General features: G+C 39.7%; 1 long non-coding RNA gene across 1 annotated transcript; it reads left to right on the top strand.

Moving 5' to 3' along the window:
• The first annotated feature begins 841 nt into the window (after window positions 1–841).
• LOC122458455 lies at window positions 842–11,839 on the top strand. Its single transcript, XR_006278508.1, has 3 exons — window positions 842–856; window positions 3,053–3,056; window positions 11,757–11,839. It is a non-coding gene; the product is annotated as an uncharacterized LOC122458455 (long non-coding RNA).
• Window positions 11,840–17,679: the final 5,840 nt, after the last annotated feature.

Here is a 17,679-nt window from a genome sequence, read left to right as displayed (position 1 = left end):
GTGCACATCAGGGTTAGAACATTTATACAGTTATTTAAATAAACACCTGCTGTATGGTTCTGTGAGAGTGGATTTTATCTGAGTGTGCTGCCAGTCTGGAGTTTCTGTTGGAGGAAGCTCTGATCTAGCTCATCTCCTGAGTGCTTTGGTCCCTTTTCTGACCAGCCCTGTCACCATTACCATTTTAGACTGCAAATGCGCCTTTCCCTCCTCCAGAGCAAGGTGGATTGTGGCTGCTTTCTACTGCTAGAACATATATACTTCCCACCTGGGGAGCCATTATAGGGATGATGATGGCATAAATGCTGTTTATTAATCTGAACACTGTTTTTTCTTTTGTTTCACAAACTATTATTTATTGAAATTGCTTTTTCACATGGATTAAGAAAAGAGGTGGCTATGACATAACAGCTCAGCCCAACTACTCTGTTGCACTCAGGACTTCAGATCTCTGACACTTGACTCCTTACTAGTAAGTGTGCATAGTGACACAAGCACAGTTGCTGTTGCTCTAGTGTGTACAGCCTACTGTGTCAAGGCCTATTGGAACTCTCCACAACACACGGGCAATTGACCAGGCCCCAGCTCATAATGTGGGATTATTTGCTGTGTGAACACTACTTAGATAGTTCTCAATATGTGTGCTATTGACTCAGTAAACTCTGTTGGCTCTTTCTTGGTACTATGGTCAGCTGAGTCAACATTTCTGGTGGGGAGAGAACATTAAAACAGGAGCCCAAAATGCCTTAAGAAAGTATGAAGAATATGTATTGAACACTTGAGGTAACCATTTTCTAAACTAAGTATCTTGGCCCTGAATACTTCACTTCACTGGAAAGCCTGAAGGGAAGAAGAAGTCCCACCATTCCACAAGGAGCACTTCACTGAATTCCTGGCTCATGCTCCCTTCAGGGTTTGCAGTCTTGCAAGAGGTAGAGAAGAGGAGGGGAGGAGTGAGATCCTTAAACCCTGTGCAGACTGAAAATCTGTAGGCAAATCGGGCTGTCCCACAAACCCCTGTGTATTGGGCAGGGCATCCACAAAGAGGATCTGCCTGTCCATGCTGCTCTCTGAGTTTTCCTTACCTTGGGCAGAATGGCTATCTCAGGAACTATGCTGCCATTGATGACCCCTGCAGCTATGCATTCCTACCCCATTCAAAGGAGACAATGACAAGGTGAGGAAATTAGTACTGGTTGGATCAGCATTGGATCTGTAGCAATTTGTCACAGAGTTTAGCTCCCCTTTACCAGAATTGCATTAATTGTAAAGCAGCTCTTTCTTTGGCTCACCATGTCTTCTGAGTAACAGTGGAGTTCCAACCCAATAGTGGCAGTGTGGAAGGGCTTCTGTGGGCTTGGGAATGGAATGAATTGGCTGAACTGGCTCAGCCTCCTCTCTCTTTGATGGCTCTTAGACCCACTCTCTCTCTTGGCTCCCCACTGTCCTGTGGAAGGGAAGGGGAGCATTTGGCCCATGGCAATTTTTTATTTTCTCCTAATTAAATACCAAACGATGCTAATCTGCATGATAAACTAATGGCCTGTGAAAACTGAGTTTACTGAGTATATGTGGTCTTGGATCAGAGAAGCACGTACACACACACACTTTAAAACTACTATTATAGTAGAACCTCAAATTTAGGAACACCTCAAGAATGGAGGTTGTTTGTAACTCTGAAATGTCCGTAACTCTGAACAAAATACTATGGTTGTTCTTTCAAAAATTTACAACTGAATATTGACTTAATACAGCTTTGAAACTACTATGCAGAAGGAAAATACTGCTTTCCCTTTATTTTTTAGTACTTTACATTTAACACAGTACTGTACTGTATTTGTGAGTTGTTGGTTTTTTTCTTTTTGGCTCTGCTGCTGCTTGATTGCATACGTCTGGTTCCAAATGAGGTGTGTGGTTGACTGGTCAGTTTGTAACTCTGGTGTTTGTAACTCTGAGGTTCTACTGTATTTTGTTCACTTCTAATTTCAAAATAGCTCAACCAACATTTTCACTTTTAGAAATTCTTCTCTGGATAATTTTGGCCAAGAGTGTATGTTTATAGCTATTTTCTATACCACTGAAAAACAGGTAGTGAACAGAAACTCAGCCATGTGCCACTTGAAGTTCAACACACATGCACATGTGCTACATTAATGGGATTTAATTGGCTGCTAATATTTACTGACAGGAACAACTGATATTTCTCTGAAAACAAAACATAGCAAGAGAAACAAAAATATGAAAGGTTCTGTGCTTTTGTGTCACATTAACACTTGCATAGGCATGTAGATGATACAAAATTACTCAAGATAGTTAAGTCGAAAGCTAATTTCAAAGCATTACAAAGGGATCTCACTAAACTCGGTGACTGGGCAACAAAATGGCAGATTGATACTGATAAATACAAATTAATGCACATTGGAAAAAAATATACCAATACAAAATGATGGGGTCTAAATTAGCTGTAACCACTCAAGAAAGAAATCTTGGAGTTGTGGTAGATAGTTCTCTGAAAACATCTGCTCAATGCAGAATGAAAATGAGTACTTGTGGCACCTTAGAGACTAACAAATTTATTTGAGCATAAGCTTTCGTGTAGCTCATGAAAGCTTATGCTCAAATAAATTTATTAGTCTCTAAGGTGCCACAAGTACTCCTTTTCTTTTTGCGAATACAGACTAACACAGCTGCTACTCTGAATCCTGTCAATGCAGAATGACAGTCAAAAACTCTAACAGAATGTTAGGAACCATTAAAAAAGGGATAGGTCATAAAACAGAAAATATCATAATGCCACTCTATAAATCCATGGTATTCCCACACCTTGAATACGGCATGCAGTTCTGGTCACCCTATCTCAAAAAAGCTATATTCGAATTGGAAAAAGGGCCGAGAAGGACAATAAAAATGAGTATAGATCAGCTTCCAGATGAGGAGAGATTAAAAAACCTGGGACTATTCAATTTAGAAAAGAGACCGTTAAGGTGTGGGGGGGGCAGGGGGAATACCATAGAACCTCTAAAATCATGACTGGTGTGGAGAAAGTGAATAGAGAAGTGTTCTTTACCCCTTTGCATAACACACAAACCAGGAGTCATCTGACAAAATTAATAGCAAGTTTAAAACGAACAAAAGGAAATACTTATTCACATTACACAATCAACCTATGGAACTTGCTGGGGATGTGGTGAAGGCAAAAAGTATAGCTCAATTCAAAAAAGAATAAGATAAGTTCATGGAGAATAGGTTCATCTATGGCTATTAGCCAAGATGGTCAGAGATGCTACCCATTCTCTGGGTGTCCAAAACCTCTTGCTGCCCGAAGCTGGGACTTAGCAACAGCGGATGGATCACTTGAAATTGCCCTGTTCTGTTCATTCCCTCTGAAGCATCTGACACTGGCCACTGACAGAAGATGGGATACTGGGCTATATGGGCCATTGGTCTGACCATTCTTATGTTCTTAAGTGAGTCAGGATCTGATTCCACTGCTTAATATAGATAAAAACGGTCATATCCTTTTAACAGTGATCACTGTACTGTATGCTAGGAAAACCCTGTATTTCTTCAGAAAAATCAGCAATATGACCAGAGTTATCACATGAGGAGATACTTTAGTGAAGTTTATAACCTGCCTCTCTAGGAAAATGCAGCTTGACCTTGGGCTGACCTTGAAATTTATGAACAGAAGGAAACAGTCATTAAACTGGTAACAGCTTGCATAAGATTTAGATAGCAAATACTATCATGCAATGTAATTAAAGCATAAAGATCATGAACATAATCACATTTTTTTAGTTTTGTCAATGATAAAATGTTTTTCTGGCTATCCATATAATAGATGGCAGCCTTAAGAACAGCAATCTGTTTGAAGGTTTATTGAAAGAGAAAAGCAGTCTCCCGGTGACTGATTTCCAAAGATGTGAGCATGAACTTGTATGTGCACAAATACCACACTTGTCCATGCAGCTTGGTTTTTATGCATAAATAAGAAGCTAGATGTGTTATTTGTTAAATATTTCCATGTGCAAGCTGGGTATTTGCATGAAGCCATCTTTGAAATACAGAATGCTGAATACCTACATTTAAAGCCAGTGTGGACTGTAGACAATCAGTACCTCATAAATCAGGCCCCTTGGTGTCTAAATTGTATGGAAGAATAGCCAGGAAATACAACAAAAACATTAACCCTGGAACCTATAATTGAAACAAAGCCTGTTGCCAACTGTGTCCACATATCTATTCAAGGGACACCATCATAGGGCCTAATCACATCAGCCACACTATAAGAGGCTTGTTTACCTGCACATCTACCAATGTGATATATGCCATCCTGTGCCAGCAATGCCCCTCTGCCATGTACATTGGCCAAATTGGACAGTCTCTACGTAAAAGAATGAATGGACACAAATCAGACGTCAGGAATTATAACATTCAAAAACCAATCGGAGAACACTTCAATCTCTTTGGTCACTCGATTACCGACCGAAAAGTGGCAATTCTTCAACAAAAAGCTTCAAAAACAGACTCCAATGAGAGACTGCTGAATTGGAATTAATTTGCAAACTGGACACCTTTAACTTAGGCTTGAATAAAGACTGGGAGTGGATGTGTCATTACACAAAGTAAAACTATTTCCCCATGTTTATTTTTCCCTCCTACTGTTCCTCACACGTTCTTGTCAACTGCTGGAAGTGGCCCACCTTGATTATCACTACAAAAGGTTTTTTTCCTCTCCTTCTGGTAATACCTCACCGTACCTGATCACTCTTGTTACAGTGTGTATGGTAACACCCATTGTTTCATGTTCTCTGTGTATATAAAATCCCCTTATTGTATTTTCCACTGCATGCATCTGATGAAGTGAGCTTTAGCTCACGAAAGCTTATGCTCAGATAAATTTGTTAGTCTCTAAGATGCCACAAGTACTCCTTTTCTTTTTGTAGATTACACTATGATTCTTTTGTGATCTCATATGAACCCAATGACATTACAGCAATGTAAAGCTGGAGTAATGTAGTGGTGAATTAGGTCCTTTGAATTATTAAACTTTGAATTATAAATCTTTTGACTTGATCAGTGTCAGTAGATCTTCACTAGCAGTTCAATGTCCATGCTAAATAAATTGTTAGCCTCCTTGCAAAGATTATCAACATGGTCATCTAATTGTGTTGGTGGACATTTTTAATGTGATGGACACTTGGCCACGAGGGGCTGTACTGACAACAGTTTACTCATGGATGATGTTTCACAGACTTCCTTTGTGAACTGGATACATTCACTTATTTGTTTTGTGCCTTGATTTCTTTGTCTATAAAAGGGAAATAATACTTATGTAGCACAGATGAATTTGTGAGGCTAAATTAAGTAATGATTGGAAGGTGCTACAAAAGTGTAAAATTATTATTATTATTTATTTTATTTATTATTTAATTACACTGCATTTACACAGCAAGGACATATCTTACACCCATTCCCACCTCACCAATATACTTCCTTTAAACTAGAATAAACTAGAAAACAAATAAGTTAAACTATCATAAAACTGGAATAATGCTATGATAAATCAGTCCAAAAGTGGGCTTCATTTTGTTTTGCATTGCCTCTAATTGTCCCTGCCTTTCTGTTTGAGAGAAACATAACTATTTCCTTTAACATCAATTTAATATCATGCCCAGATGAAAACACTATGTGATATGAACTAATATATCTGACTCTTTTTTCAAAGTGAATTACATTCTCAGGAATAGTTAGTTAATCTCTTATGAAAAGAAGACTGAAATTCTCTCTCCACAAAATAAGTACCTCATGGGATCAACAATGCAAGAATTGCACTAATATATATATATATATATCTCAAACCTGACCTGGAGGGATCCCCTCTAGGGGAAAGAAGGTAGTTTGGTCTCCAGGTCAAGTACATCCAGTATCTCTGCTGAAGCTAAGAAGTAGGTCTAATTATGGTAGCATGTTTTGTGATTTGGACTTCTGTATACTAGACGGAGAGAACGAACTCATTTCACAAAGGACCTGTAGCATCTATCAGCAGATGGTAACAAATTTGGCCAGTCTGATCTGGGATGGATTTGAACAGGTGTTAGACTTTTTATCCCAGTCTCCTGAGCTCTCCAGCCACCAACATCTGGTTTGTGATTTTCAATAACTCTGATTTTTTCCTAAATTTTTGATGCTGTTGTTTATTGAGAGAGGAACATAGCTAAACATTCACTTTTGGATTTAAAATTCAAAATGATTGCTTTGTGAGTGTATGCCCGTGGGGAAGCTAAAACAGGGCTGCTACTTGGAGAGATGAAGTGATTGAATTCAGTGCCTGAGGCCACAAACCTCATTTTTGTGACTGCTAATATGTAGAAAAGTCAGCTTGTGAACAAGTACATGTTTTTTTTCTTTGTCTATAAAACCTAACATTACACATACTAGTTGGGCAATATATTTATTTTGTCACAAAAATAACCAGCAGTGTGGATCACAATCAAGTGATGAATTGCTCACAAGAGGACACTGTAGCAATAATTTGAAATTGTATCTAAAGCCACTCCTCGGTGAAACAGATAATTGCTAATCACACATTGTTTAACTCTGTGTAATGTTAACTAATTTGAATTCCAATACAGCAAGCTGTTGGGTGCTGCTGAAGACAGTGGAGAGAGCTAAAGAGAAGCTTCCAGATGGTGTGGAGAAATCTGTATGGTGCTAAGAGAAATGTGATCTTGTCTCTATGCCATCATTGAACTGAGAACTGTTCAGTAGGGTTAAAGTGGAGCATGCCCAAGAGGCTTAGCCAGGGAACAGTGGCTTAAATCCAATCAATTGCAATTTTCATATTTCTAGATATAGAAATAGCATTTTCTTAATCTCTAGACATTTTTGCCATCCTGGCATACAGTTTACCAGACTATGTGGTAGAGCTGATCTTAGGGAAAGTGAGGGCCAGCCATCTACTAAAATTTGCTTCTGATGGTTCCCATGAAACTGTCTGTGACGTTGCACCCCATAATACTTTATAGAAATATGCTTATGAATATAAATATGACATAACTGGAATATGTTTTATGCTAGATATGCCACGTAACATATTTTTGCAAAGGTTATGTTCTACTGAAAGTATTCATCCTATTCGTATGCATGTATCATTTTTATATCTGAAGTCATGAGTGTTGGCTCTATGCTTGTATTTAAAGTGTTTGCTGTAGGAAGCACATAAAGCAGATTTGGTCAACATCGTGTGAAGGGGTTATTCAAGTAATTGGGAGTACTGAGCTAACAATGGACCTTGAGAGATGCCAATCCACATCTGAGTTTTCCTGGGAACATTCAAACTAACATGTAAACAATGGCATCAGCCTGTAAAGAACTGAGTTATGCATGGACATGTGACTTGCCCATGTGACTCCAAAACTCCATCTTGTAGCTGTGTTTCTGCACAGAACACAAGGTGTTTCCACCCCCAAGAGAAAGACTATATAAGGCCCTGGGAAACCCCTCCATTTTTTCTTCAGCTGGCTCAAGAGATAGCCTCTCCACCCCAAAGAGATATCTGAAAGAAACAAGAACAAAGGCCACTAACTATGGGGGTGTGAGTGATTGCTGGACACAGACTAGGAAGGAGTCTAGTCTGTCAAAGAAGCTTATTGGAACATTTCTGAGGGTGAGATTTACCTGCATTTAGTTTTTTACTGTATTAGGCTTAGACTTGTGTGGTTTTGTTTTATTTTGCTTGGTAATTTACTTTGTTCTGTCTGTTATTACTTGGAACCACTTAAATCCTACTTTTTATATTTAATAAAATCACTTTTTACTTATTAATCCAGTGCAAGTAATTAATTCCTGGGGGAGCAAACAGCTGTGCATATCTCTCTATCAGTGTTATAGAGGGCGAACAATTTATGAGTTTACCCTGTATACGCTTTATACAGAGTAAAATGGATTTATTTGGGGTTTGGATCCCTTTGGGAGCTGGGTATCTCGGTGTTGGAGACAAGAGCACTTCTTAAGCTGTTTTCAGTTAAGCCTGCAGCTTGTGGGGGACGTGGCTCAGAGCTGGGTCTGTGTTTGCAGCAGGCTAACACGCAAGGTACTGAAGTCCCAAGCTGCCATGGAATATGGGTTTAGAGGTAGTCTCAGCACATCAGGTGGCAGTTCCCAAGGGGGTTTCTGTGACCCAGCCCGTCACTGTCAGCTACTCAATATCTCATAACATATGTGGGACACATTGTGGTTGCTGGCCCATCAGCCTGAACAGCCAACTTTGCTGTATCTAACTTTAATGTATCATTAGCAGTGAAGCACCATGTTCACCATTCTTACTACAGTCAGCATTACCTCAAGCTGTACCTTACCCAACAGTAAGTAGTGCTTTCTCATAATCCTCATCTATATCCCTTTAGTTCTATTATGGAGTGTTGACAGCTGTAAACTTGGTTTTTGCCAATTTCCAAAATCCACAAAATAAAATTATATAGATTTCACAAGTGATAGATTAGGCCTGGGGCTGATATAGAATTGTTCTGCCAAAAGTTAAGTGAATTGGACAAGGCGTTCCTGAATTATGGTACCTTAAGTAGAAAAGCTCACCCAAAATTCAGAAGTTTTCTTACATTTTTTGCCATCTTTAGAGACGAATAAGGGGAAGGAGGGAAGAGAAAAACTAACAACCTTTAATTTACTGGACTCCCCTTGTTGAAAACTGGCACACAGCACCAAATTTTAGTTGATTGTAGTCTAATTTCTTATTTATTTTTTACTGCATTGCTATGGATCATCAATTCCAGTGAGCTTAATTTATCAGAGACCTAAGGCTTCATTTAAAATAATGAAGTCTGTGTCCCTTTTTATTTGTTAAGATAGACCTTAAAATGTAATCTGACCAACAAGAAGTTTGGTCAATGGATGATGAGTTTTTTTCTGCCAAAGACTTGCAAGGGAGGCTGACAAGTTCCTTAAGGGTTGTGGAGGAAGAACAAGCTTCCTAAAGCTCCTGAAGGATGCTAAGAAGCCTTCTCAGGCTCACTGGGATCAAAACCAGATGATCATCTTAAACCTTGGAGAGGCCCCAGAGGCCTTCTTAATTTTGCCTAGGGTCAATGACTTGGAAAGCCCCGTGGAAGTGTAACGTCCATAGTGAGATTTAATTGCAAAGAAAGAAAGAAAGAAAGAAAGAAAGAAGTTATCTATGAGGATGGGATGTTTTGGATAGGAGTACTATGTGTGCTAGTGATTTTACGTGCTACTTTCCAAATGTCCACTCAGGAGCAGTTATGAGAGTTATACATACATTATCTGTACAAAGGTAACCCAGTAACACGTACTCCTTTTCTTTTTGTGAATACAGACTAACACGGCTGCTACTCTGAAACCAGTAAATGTGAGATCATATCAGATTGTGACCAGGGATTTCTGCTGGCAGTATAGAGCTGCACTAAATTACTAGCTTTTGCTTTGTAACCATTCATATGAGAAGATGAGTTTCCCTCTTTTTACTTCCTCAACATTTTAATACTGGAACTAAGCATTTTTAAAAACTTTTTTATAAACACAAAAAATGAATAAGTTTCAGAAGTTTTACTGAAAGCTAGATCTTTTTTTTCACAGCTGTAGATAAAATCATCCTTTATCATCCCTACAGTAATTTTACCACCTGTATGGAGATGTTTTGTCCTGTGCATAGATCTGATCTTAATCTCCACATAATGCATGGATTAATAAATGAATTATGAGCTCAAATGATTGATGTGACAAGCTATGCAGTATCACAGAGATGAATTTGAAAGAATCATTAAATTATACAATAGCTTGACTAAGTGGGGACTCTATGACTAATACTGTAATAATGTCAAAGAGGAAGGGAATCCTTTAGCATAGTATAAAGGGGAAAACTAGGGGGTAGATTCTCAGCTGGTATAAATTGTCATAGCTCCATTGAAATCAGTGGAGTTACAACAGTTTACACCTGCTGAGGAATAAAGGTAATAAAGAAATTAAAATAAAATAAATTGTATTTTGCTAAACAGTATTAAAGCATCCTGACAGTGAGAAATAGGGGAAATGGTTGGAGTCTCAAGTCTTGACCCACACAAAACAATACTGGGCAAAACAATTGGAAATATACTTTAGGGACCAATTTTCACTGGCACAGGGATGAAATTAGACAGCCTAATAGGTCCTTTCCATCCCTGATCTATGACTGCTGAAGACTGGCCATATGAAGAAAAGAGTAGGAAGAGGTTGGCAATGTTTCTGCATATATTGTGTGTACATGGTTATCCCTCAAATGGCTGAGGGGGTATTATGCCCAGGGGGAGAGGTTTCATTGCAGGCAAAGTCCAATGTATCATTTTTATACATTTCTATTGTGTGCAATGTTTGTAATGAAGAGCTTTTTTTCTGACATAACCTGAGATGGTGAAAATAGGGCCTGATTTAAAGCCCATTGAAAGAAAGGTGAATCTTTGCATTGGCTTCAGTGGGCTTTGGCTGAGATGCCCGTAAAGCTGAGGTCTTTTTCCTTGGGCTGATAGTGTGATGCAGTACTTGCATTGGCCAGAGCAAGAGCAGTTGTTAAATTATACTGGAGACTCTGCTTCCAGCTTAAAATGGGAACCTGGACTTTAAATGGGGGAAGTGCAACATTCATCCCAAAAGAGAATCTTCAGTTTTCATATACATGTGTGACTATCATTTGTTTTAACTCACATTCAGCTATCAAATTTTGTGGTGGGCTATAAACTTGTTGAGTCATTAGCCTGGCTGCTTAATGGAGGAAAACTAAGTTCCTGTTTCTGCATAATGACACTTATTCACAGCAGACATTTGCATCACTAGGAAACGATAAAACCACATCCTTCATAATGAAGTTCTGAGCTGACAAAGAGGAAAATATAGTGTTGTGGGACAGCTATGAATATAAAACAAGATTAATAAAGAAATAGTGACAAATTATATTATGTGAAATGCGATGCAATAAAAAAGTTGGAAATGTCATAAATAATCTAAATAGTTTTTGACTGTCAAAGCCTTGAAAAATATATTCCTTTAAAAAAATGAGGTGCAGGATAGATGCCAGTTTAATTGCCATCATATTTTGACAAGCGTGGAGAACCTTGTATTCAGCTTATTTCCTAAATTTAGCTCACTTTCCCAACGATGAAATGATGGCAGGAGGACTATTAGCCAGTTGTGTCATTTCAGTGTTGCTCCATCAAAACCAACTGTCTCAGCAATTTTAAACTATTGCTATTTTAGCCATGGATCAATATTTGTACATTCTCATTATAAATTTAGACAGATGAATCCATATAAAGTAAGGAATGTTTTCTGATTTGAATGGTAAGTAAAGTTATGTACCAAACACTTAAAATCAATGTTCTCTATGGCCAGATAAATATACTGTCTGCTGTATTTCTGTGGGTCAGCAGGGGGATGAAGTCCCATTAGGCTATTTCCATATATTACACAAGACTTTGTCTGATCTGTGTGTACAAGTGACTTACTTTCTATTGTACCAAAAAGTGCACATTATAAAAGAAAAATAGTCACTGGTATTTTAAACATTGTTTTGCTGCTCAAATACCAGTGAATTAGTTCCTGCTTCTGATGAAGTTCATGGAGAAAGGAGCAACAGAGGAAAGATAGATAGTGCCAATACTAATGACACTAACAGTCAGGTTGGTGATGCTGGCAGTGGAATGACTGAACTTAATCAAGTGAGGAATTTGGACAAAGCCACACAAAAACAGATAAGATGTCTGTACACCAATGCAGGGAGCCTTGGTAACAAAATAGAGGAACTAGAACTACTGGTGAAGGAAGTAAAACCAGATACATAGGGTAATAAGAACATAAGAATGGCCACACTGGGTCAGACCAAAGGTCCATCCAGCCCAGTATCCTGTCTACCGACAGTGGCCAATGCCAGGTGCCCCAGAGGGAGTGAACCTAACAGGTAATGATCAAGTGATCTCTCTCCTGCCATCCATCTTCACCCTCTGACAAACAGAGGCTAGGGACACCATTTCTTACCCATCCTGGCTAATAGCCATTAATGGACTTAATCTCCATGAATTTATCTATTTCTCTTTTAAACCCTGTTATAGTCCTAGACTTCACAACCTCCTGAGTCAAGGAGTTTCACAGGTTGACTGTGCACTGAGTGAAGAAGAACTTCCTTTTATTTGTTTTAAACCTGCGGCCCATTAATTTCACTTGGTGGCCCCTAGTTCTTATATTATGGGAACAAGTAAATAACTTTTCCTTATTCACTTTCTCCACACCACTCATGATTTTATATACCTCTATCATATCCCCCCATAATCTCTTTTCCAAGATGAAAAGTCCTAGCCTCTTTAATCTCTCTTCATATGGGACCAGTTCCAAACACCTAATTATTTTAGTTGCCCTTTTCTGAACCTTTTCTAATGCCTGTATATCTTTTTTGAGATGAGGGGACCACATATGTACACAATATTCAAGATGTGGGCATACCATAGATTTATATAAGGTCAATAAAATATTCTCCTTCTTATTCTCAATCCCTTTTTTAATGATTCCTAACATCCCGTTAGCTTTTTTGACTGCCGCTGCATGAAACATGGTGGAATAGTAGTAGTGACTGGAGTATGGCTATCGAAGAATACATGCTGTTCAGGAAAGACTGAAGTAAATGTGGTGCAGTAGAATCATATATTTAATTATGAGGTAGATTGTAAAGAAATTAGAAGTGAGGGAATGTATAAAAGAGAATCTGTTTGGGTCAAAATCACTTTGGGGAAGAAAACTAACAGAGGCTTCACTGGGATAGTGCTTGGCGTATGCTACAGACACCAGGATCAGATTTGCATATGAATAGAGAGCTCTTTAATATTTTTAATGAAATAAATACTACTGGGAATTGTGTGATTATGGAAGACTTTAACTTCCCAGATATAGATTGGAGGACAAGTGCTACGAATAATGGTAGGGCCCAAATTTTCCTGGATGTAATAGCTGGTAGATTTCTTCACCAAATAATCACCAAACCAACCAGAGATAATGCCATTTAAATTGGTGAGTAGTAAGGATCTCATAGAAGAATTGGTTGTTGAGGACAACCTTGGTTCAAGTGATCATGAGCTAATTCAGTTTAAACTAAATGGAAGGGTAAATAAAAATAGATCTGCAAATAGGGCCCTGGATTTCAAAAGGGCAAACTTTAAAAAATTAAGGGAATTAGTTAGGGAAGTGGACTGGACTGAAGAACTCAGGGATCTGAAGGTGGAGGAGGCTTGTAGTTACTTTAAGTCAAAATTGCAGAAACTATCTGATGCCTGCATCTGAAACAAGGGGAAAAAATTATATGGAAGGGTTGCAGACCAAACTGGATGAGCAAGCATCTCGAACAGGTGATTAATAGAAAGCAAAACCATGGAAGATGGGATAGATCAGCAAGGAAAGCTACTTATTGGATGTCAGAAAGTGTAAGGGAAAAGTGAGAACTGCCAAAAGCTAAGCAAATTGGATCTTGCACAGGAAAATAAAACAAATAGAAAAAGGTTCTATAGTCATATAAATAAAAAGAAAACAAGAAAAGAAGTTGGACTGCTAAATACTTGAGGATGGCGTGGAGAGTAAAGATAATCTAGACATTGCCCAACATCTATAGAAGTACCTTGCTCAGTTTTTAATGAGGGTAATGAGGAGGTTGGGGTAGTGGCAGGATGGCTAATAAAAATGAGGATATGGAAGTAGAAATTACCACATCAAAGGTGGAAATCCAACTTGAACAGACTTTATGGGACTAAATTGGGGGGCCTGGATAATCTCCTTCCAAGAATGTTAGAGAAAGTGGCACATTAAATTGCAAGCCCAATAGCAAGGATTTTTAATGAATCTGTATACTTGGGTGTTATATCCTATGACTGGGGAATTGCTAATATAGTTCCTATATTTAAGAAAGGGGGAAAAGTGACCCGGAAAACTACAGACCTGTTAGTTTGACCTCAATTGTATGCAAGATCTTTGAACAAATTTTGAAAGAGAAAGTAGTTAAGGACAATAGAGGTAAACTGTAACTGGGATAAAATACAACATGGTTTTACAAAAGGTAGGTTGTGCCAGACCAACCTGATCTCTTTCTGTGACAAGATAACTGATTTGTTAGCCAAAGAAAATGCAGTAGATCTAATATACCTGGATTTCAGTAAGGCATTTGATACAGTTCCACATGGGAAAATTTTAATGAAATTGGAGAAGATGGGAATTTAAAATGAGAATTGAAAGGTGGATAAGGAACTGATTAAAGGGGAGACTACAGTAAGTCGTACTGAAAGGTGAACTGTCAGGCTGGAGGGAGGTTACTAGTGGAGTTCCTCAGGGAGTTCCTCATTCTTGGGACCAATCTTATTTAATATTTTCATTAATGACCTTGGCACACAAAGTGGGAGTGTGCTAATAAAATTTGTGGAGGTATTGTCAATATGGAGGAGGACCGGAATATCATACAAGAAAATCTGGAGAACCTTAAAAACTGGAGTAATAGAAATGGCATGAAATTTAATAGTGCAAAGTGCAAGGTAATGCATATAGGGACTGTGATGGATATACAAACCCCACACTGGACAACTAGAGCTTAAGGAGCTCAGCCAGCCCCACCATACCACACCTGCAAGAGATGCACTTACTGGAGGAGTTAAAAAGGAGCAGAACAGCTCACTTGATGGCAGATCAAGGAAGAGAGCAGACCTGTAACTCATAGCTCCTGGGGAAAAGGCTGAAGCAAAGCAGGATTTCTCCCAATAACTGTCCTAAGGTCCCTCCCTGAAGCTTTAGCTCAGGGGTCAGCAATCTTTGGCATGCGGCCCGTCAGTGTAATCTGCTGTCGGGCCGCGAGACATTTTGTTTCCATTGACCATCCACAGGCATGGCCCCCCACAGCTCCCAGTGGCTGCAGTTTGCTGTTCCGGTCCATGGGAACTGTGGGAATTGGCGGCAAGCACATCCCTGCGGCCCATGGTCTCCTGCAGATACCAGTGGCCGGGAATGGTGAACCATGGCCATTGGGAGCTGCAGGGGGCCATGCCTGAGGAAGGTCAATGGAAACAAAATGTCTCACCGCCCACCAGTGGATTACCCTGAGATGCCACGTACCCTGCTTTAGCTACCCCTGAGAGAAAGGCATTTTCTTCTCTCTCTCGCATATGAACTCTGTTTGTGTTAATTCCCCTTAGTTGTTTATGAACTATCCTTACAGGGGAGAGACTTGGCACTGACCCGGCTTTAGGGCCAAGTCACAGGAGGAGGTAGTTGCCACCCCGAGAGAGAGAAAGAGAGCTGCACACCAAGCATGAGCCCAGCAGTGAATTGACCCCTTTCACACCTTCTTGCCATAGACTGCGAACTTTCAACAATAGCGGGGTGGTAGGACATGGCTCAGGGAAGGCAGCCTTAAGGTGCTCCTGGGTGTCAGACCTTTGATATCCATCATAGGGCCCTGGGCCAGAGCTAGTTGAGTGGGAGGGCCCTGACTTACTAAAATATTTCTTGTCATGAAACAATAACTAAGTTAACTGCTATTGTGATTGTGTGCAATACCACTGACCTCAATGGAATTGCCTCTGTTAAAACCAGCAGTGTGTCTCTGTGTATAAACATATATATGCTGCACAGTCTCATAATGTAGACATGTTTAGTTTCATAAAGCATAGTAGTTGTTATGCTCTTTTCTTATACGAGAGACTGAATAAGGATGTATGGCATCTTCTTTTTTATCAATAGCAAACCAGTTGCAAAATCATGTATTAATGAAAAATTTTGCAAGTTGACGGTAGCATTTTGATTTTGATAGTTTTAACATAAAAGGAAGACTGCCTTTGCCTGTGGGAACTGCCACTTATAATGAATGCTTGTTAAAAAGTCTCAGGTTTCGTAGGTGTGCATTTCCAAAGCCAACTGGTCATTTCACACAGTCCTAACCATTGTAGTCATCAAGTCAGTTTATTATCCTTGAAACACAAAAATAGAGGTGAATGGGCTGGCTTTGCTCTGGTTTTAAGTCTAGTCTGATTTTTCTCTTTATGCATATCACTCATTATTGGTTAGAATGTACTGTACAGCGTTTTCCATTATAAATCGGATCTTGGGGCCATTCAGTCTAGTATCCTGTCTTTTGATAATGTCCAATAACTGTGTCAGACTCACTTAAATTGCCACTTCTTCTGGGCAGAGCCATCAGGGTACCAGTCATTGTGATCATGTTTAAGGCTTGTAAACATTTCCTTTTGTTTTAAAATGCTTCTTTTAGCATGAACAAAACTCAAACATTTAAAAAACTAAAATGAAGTGGTTTTAAGATTGAAATGTGGCTGCAGGAATTCCGTCATAGAAGGAGGAAATCCAAATTGGCCACAATGCGGTTACTGGCAAATTAAGAACACTGTTCCAAACCCTGCTGTTTTAGTCTCTTAATACTATAGAGAGGAACCAAGCAGATTGCTGGATATTTCTCATCAATTTTATGAACATATCTTTCACTCCAACTTAGGGTCCAACTGTTCCTTTTCATGCCAAATAAAGATGCAAGGGATGAAAATATGAAAAAAATATGTGCTCCAGAAAAGAAGCACTAATTACATTTATCTTCTTCCTGTTACATGTTCCTCAGGCCTTTTTCAGAGTCCACAGAAGGCATGTGTGACAGGGTATACCAACCTTGCACTGGCAAAGCAGGGGTTAAAGAACAGTTCTTGGCCCAAGAGGCCATGACCCCTCACCCCTGCTGGGTGTACTCCCAGTGGAGGGAGCATTCAACAGGGAGCAGCTCAGCTCAGTCTGGGCTGACTGAGGAGGAGGGTGGTTGTGTGCGACAGCCTTCTGCCAGGAAGCTGTTGTGGTTGAGCTTCCTAGCTGCACCATGGGAAGCCAGTCAACAGCAGGAGCTGAGAGGGATTGCTTGCTGTTGCCAGCAGAGGAGCCGCCAGAGATGAAGGAGAGAGGACGTGAAAGACACTCCATGTCTGACCCCGGAGACAATGCCAGAGCAATGGGGACAAGGGTAGGAAGTGACACAAGGAATGTACTTGGGGTATTGGTACCTGACCCTTATACCAGGATATCTGGTTTCGAAGGGCCCTGGATCAGAACCCAGTGGACTACGGCGGGCCTGAGTTCCCCTCCCCTACTCATTTGGACTCTCACCACTAGGTGACTTTGCTCCAATAACACTGCTAGGAGAAGCAGCCCCTTTGAACTCTCACCAGCATGCATTACACCATTAGGCCATACTGCCAGCCTGGGACACCCAAAAACCCCCGACATCATGTTCTACAGCAATGCTCCAGAGCCAAATAGGGAGCAAGGGTGGTTTCTGAAGTGCTATCAAATCAGTGTTGTATGGCAGTTCCCTGGGCAACAAAGAGCAGAGCTGATGTCAGCATGGGCCTTCACACTTGAGTAGAAGATCTCCTTACTGGCCATTGGCCTCTTGTGCTTTGGCATTATGGATCAGTGCAGGAATAGTGCTGGTCCTGTTCACAGACTGCTGAGTACAAGTCCACTCTGGTAATAATGCCCTGGCCAGCTTGCAAGTATTAGTGATTCAAGCAACAATGTGGTGTTTGTGCCAGTAAGAAGTTGACCTACCCACATGTTGTATTTTTTGTTCAATATTTGATTTACTGTTTCAGGTTT

This window comes from Dermochelys coriacea, chromosome 2 (assembly GCF_009764565.3).
Source record: "Dermochelys coriacea isolate rDerCor1 chromosome 2, rDerCor1.pri.v4, whole genome shotgun sequence".
NCBI classification, from domain to species: Eukaryota; Metazoa; Chordata; order Testudines; family Dermochelyidae; genus Dermochelys; species Dermochelys coriacea.
The sequence above is the reverse complement of the archived record's forward strand: the minus strand, read 5'-3'. Positions and strand labels throughout refer to the sequence as shown.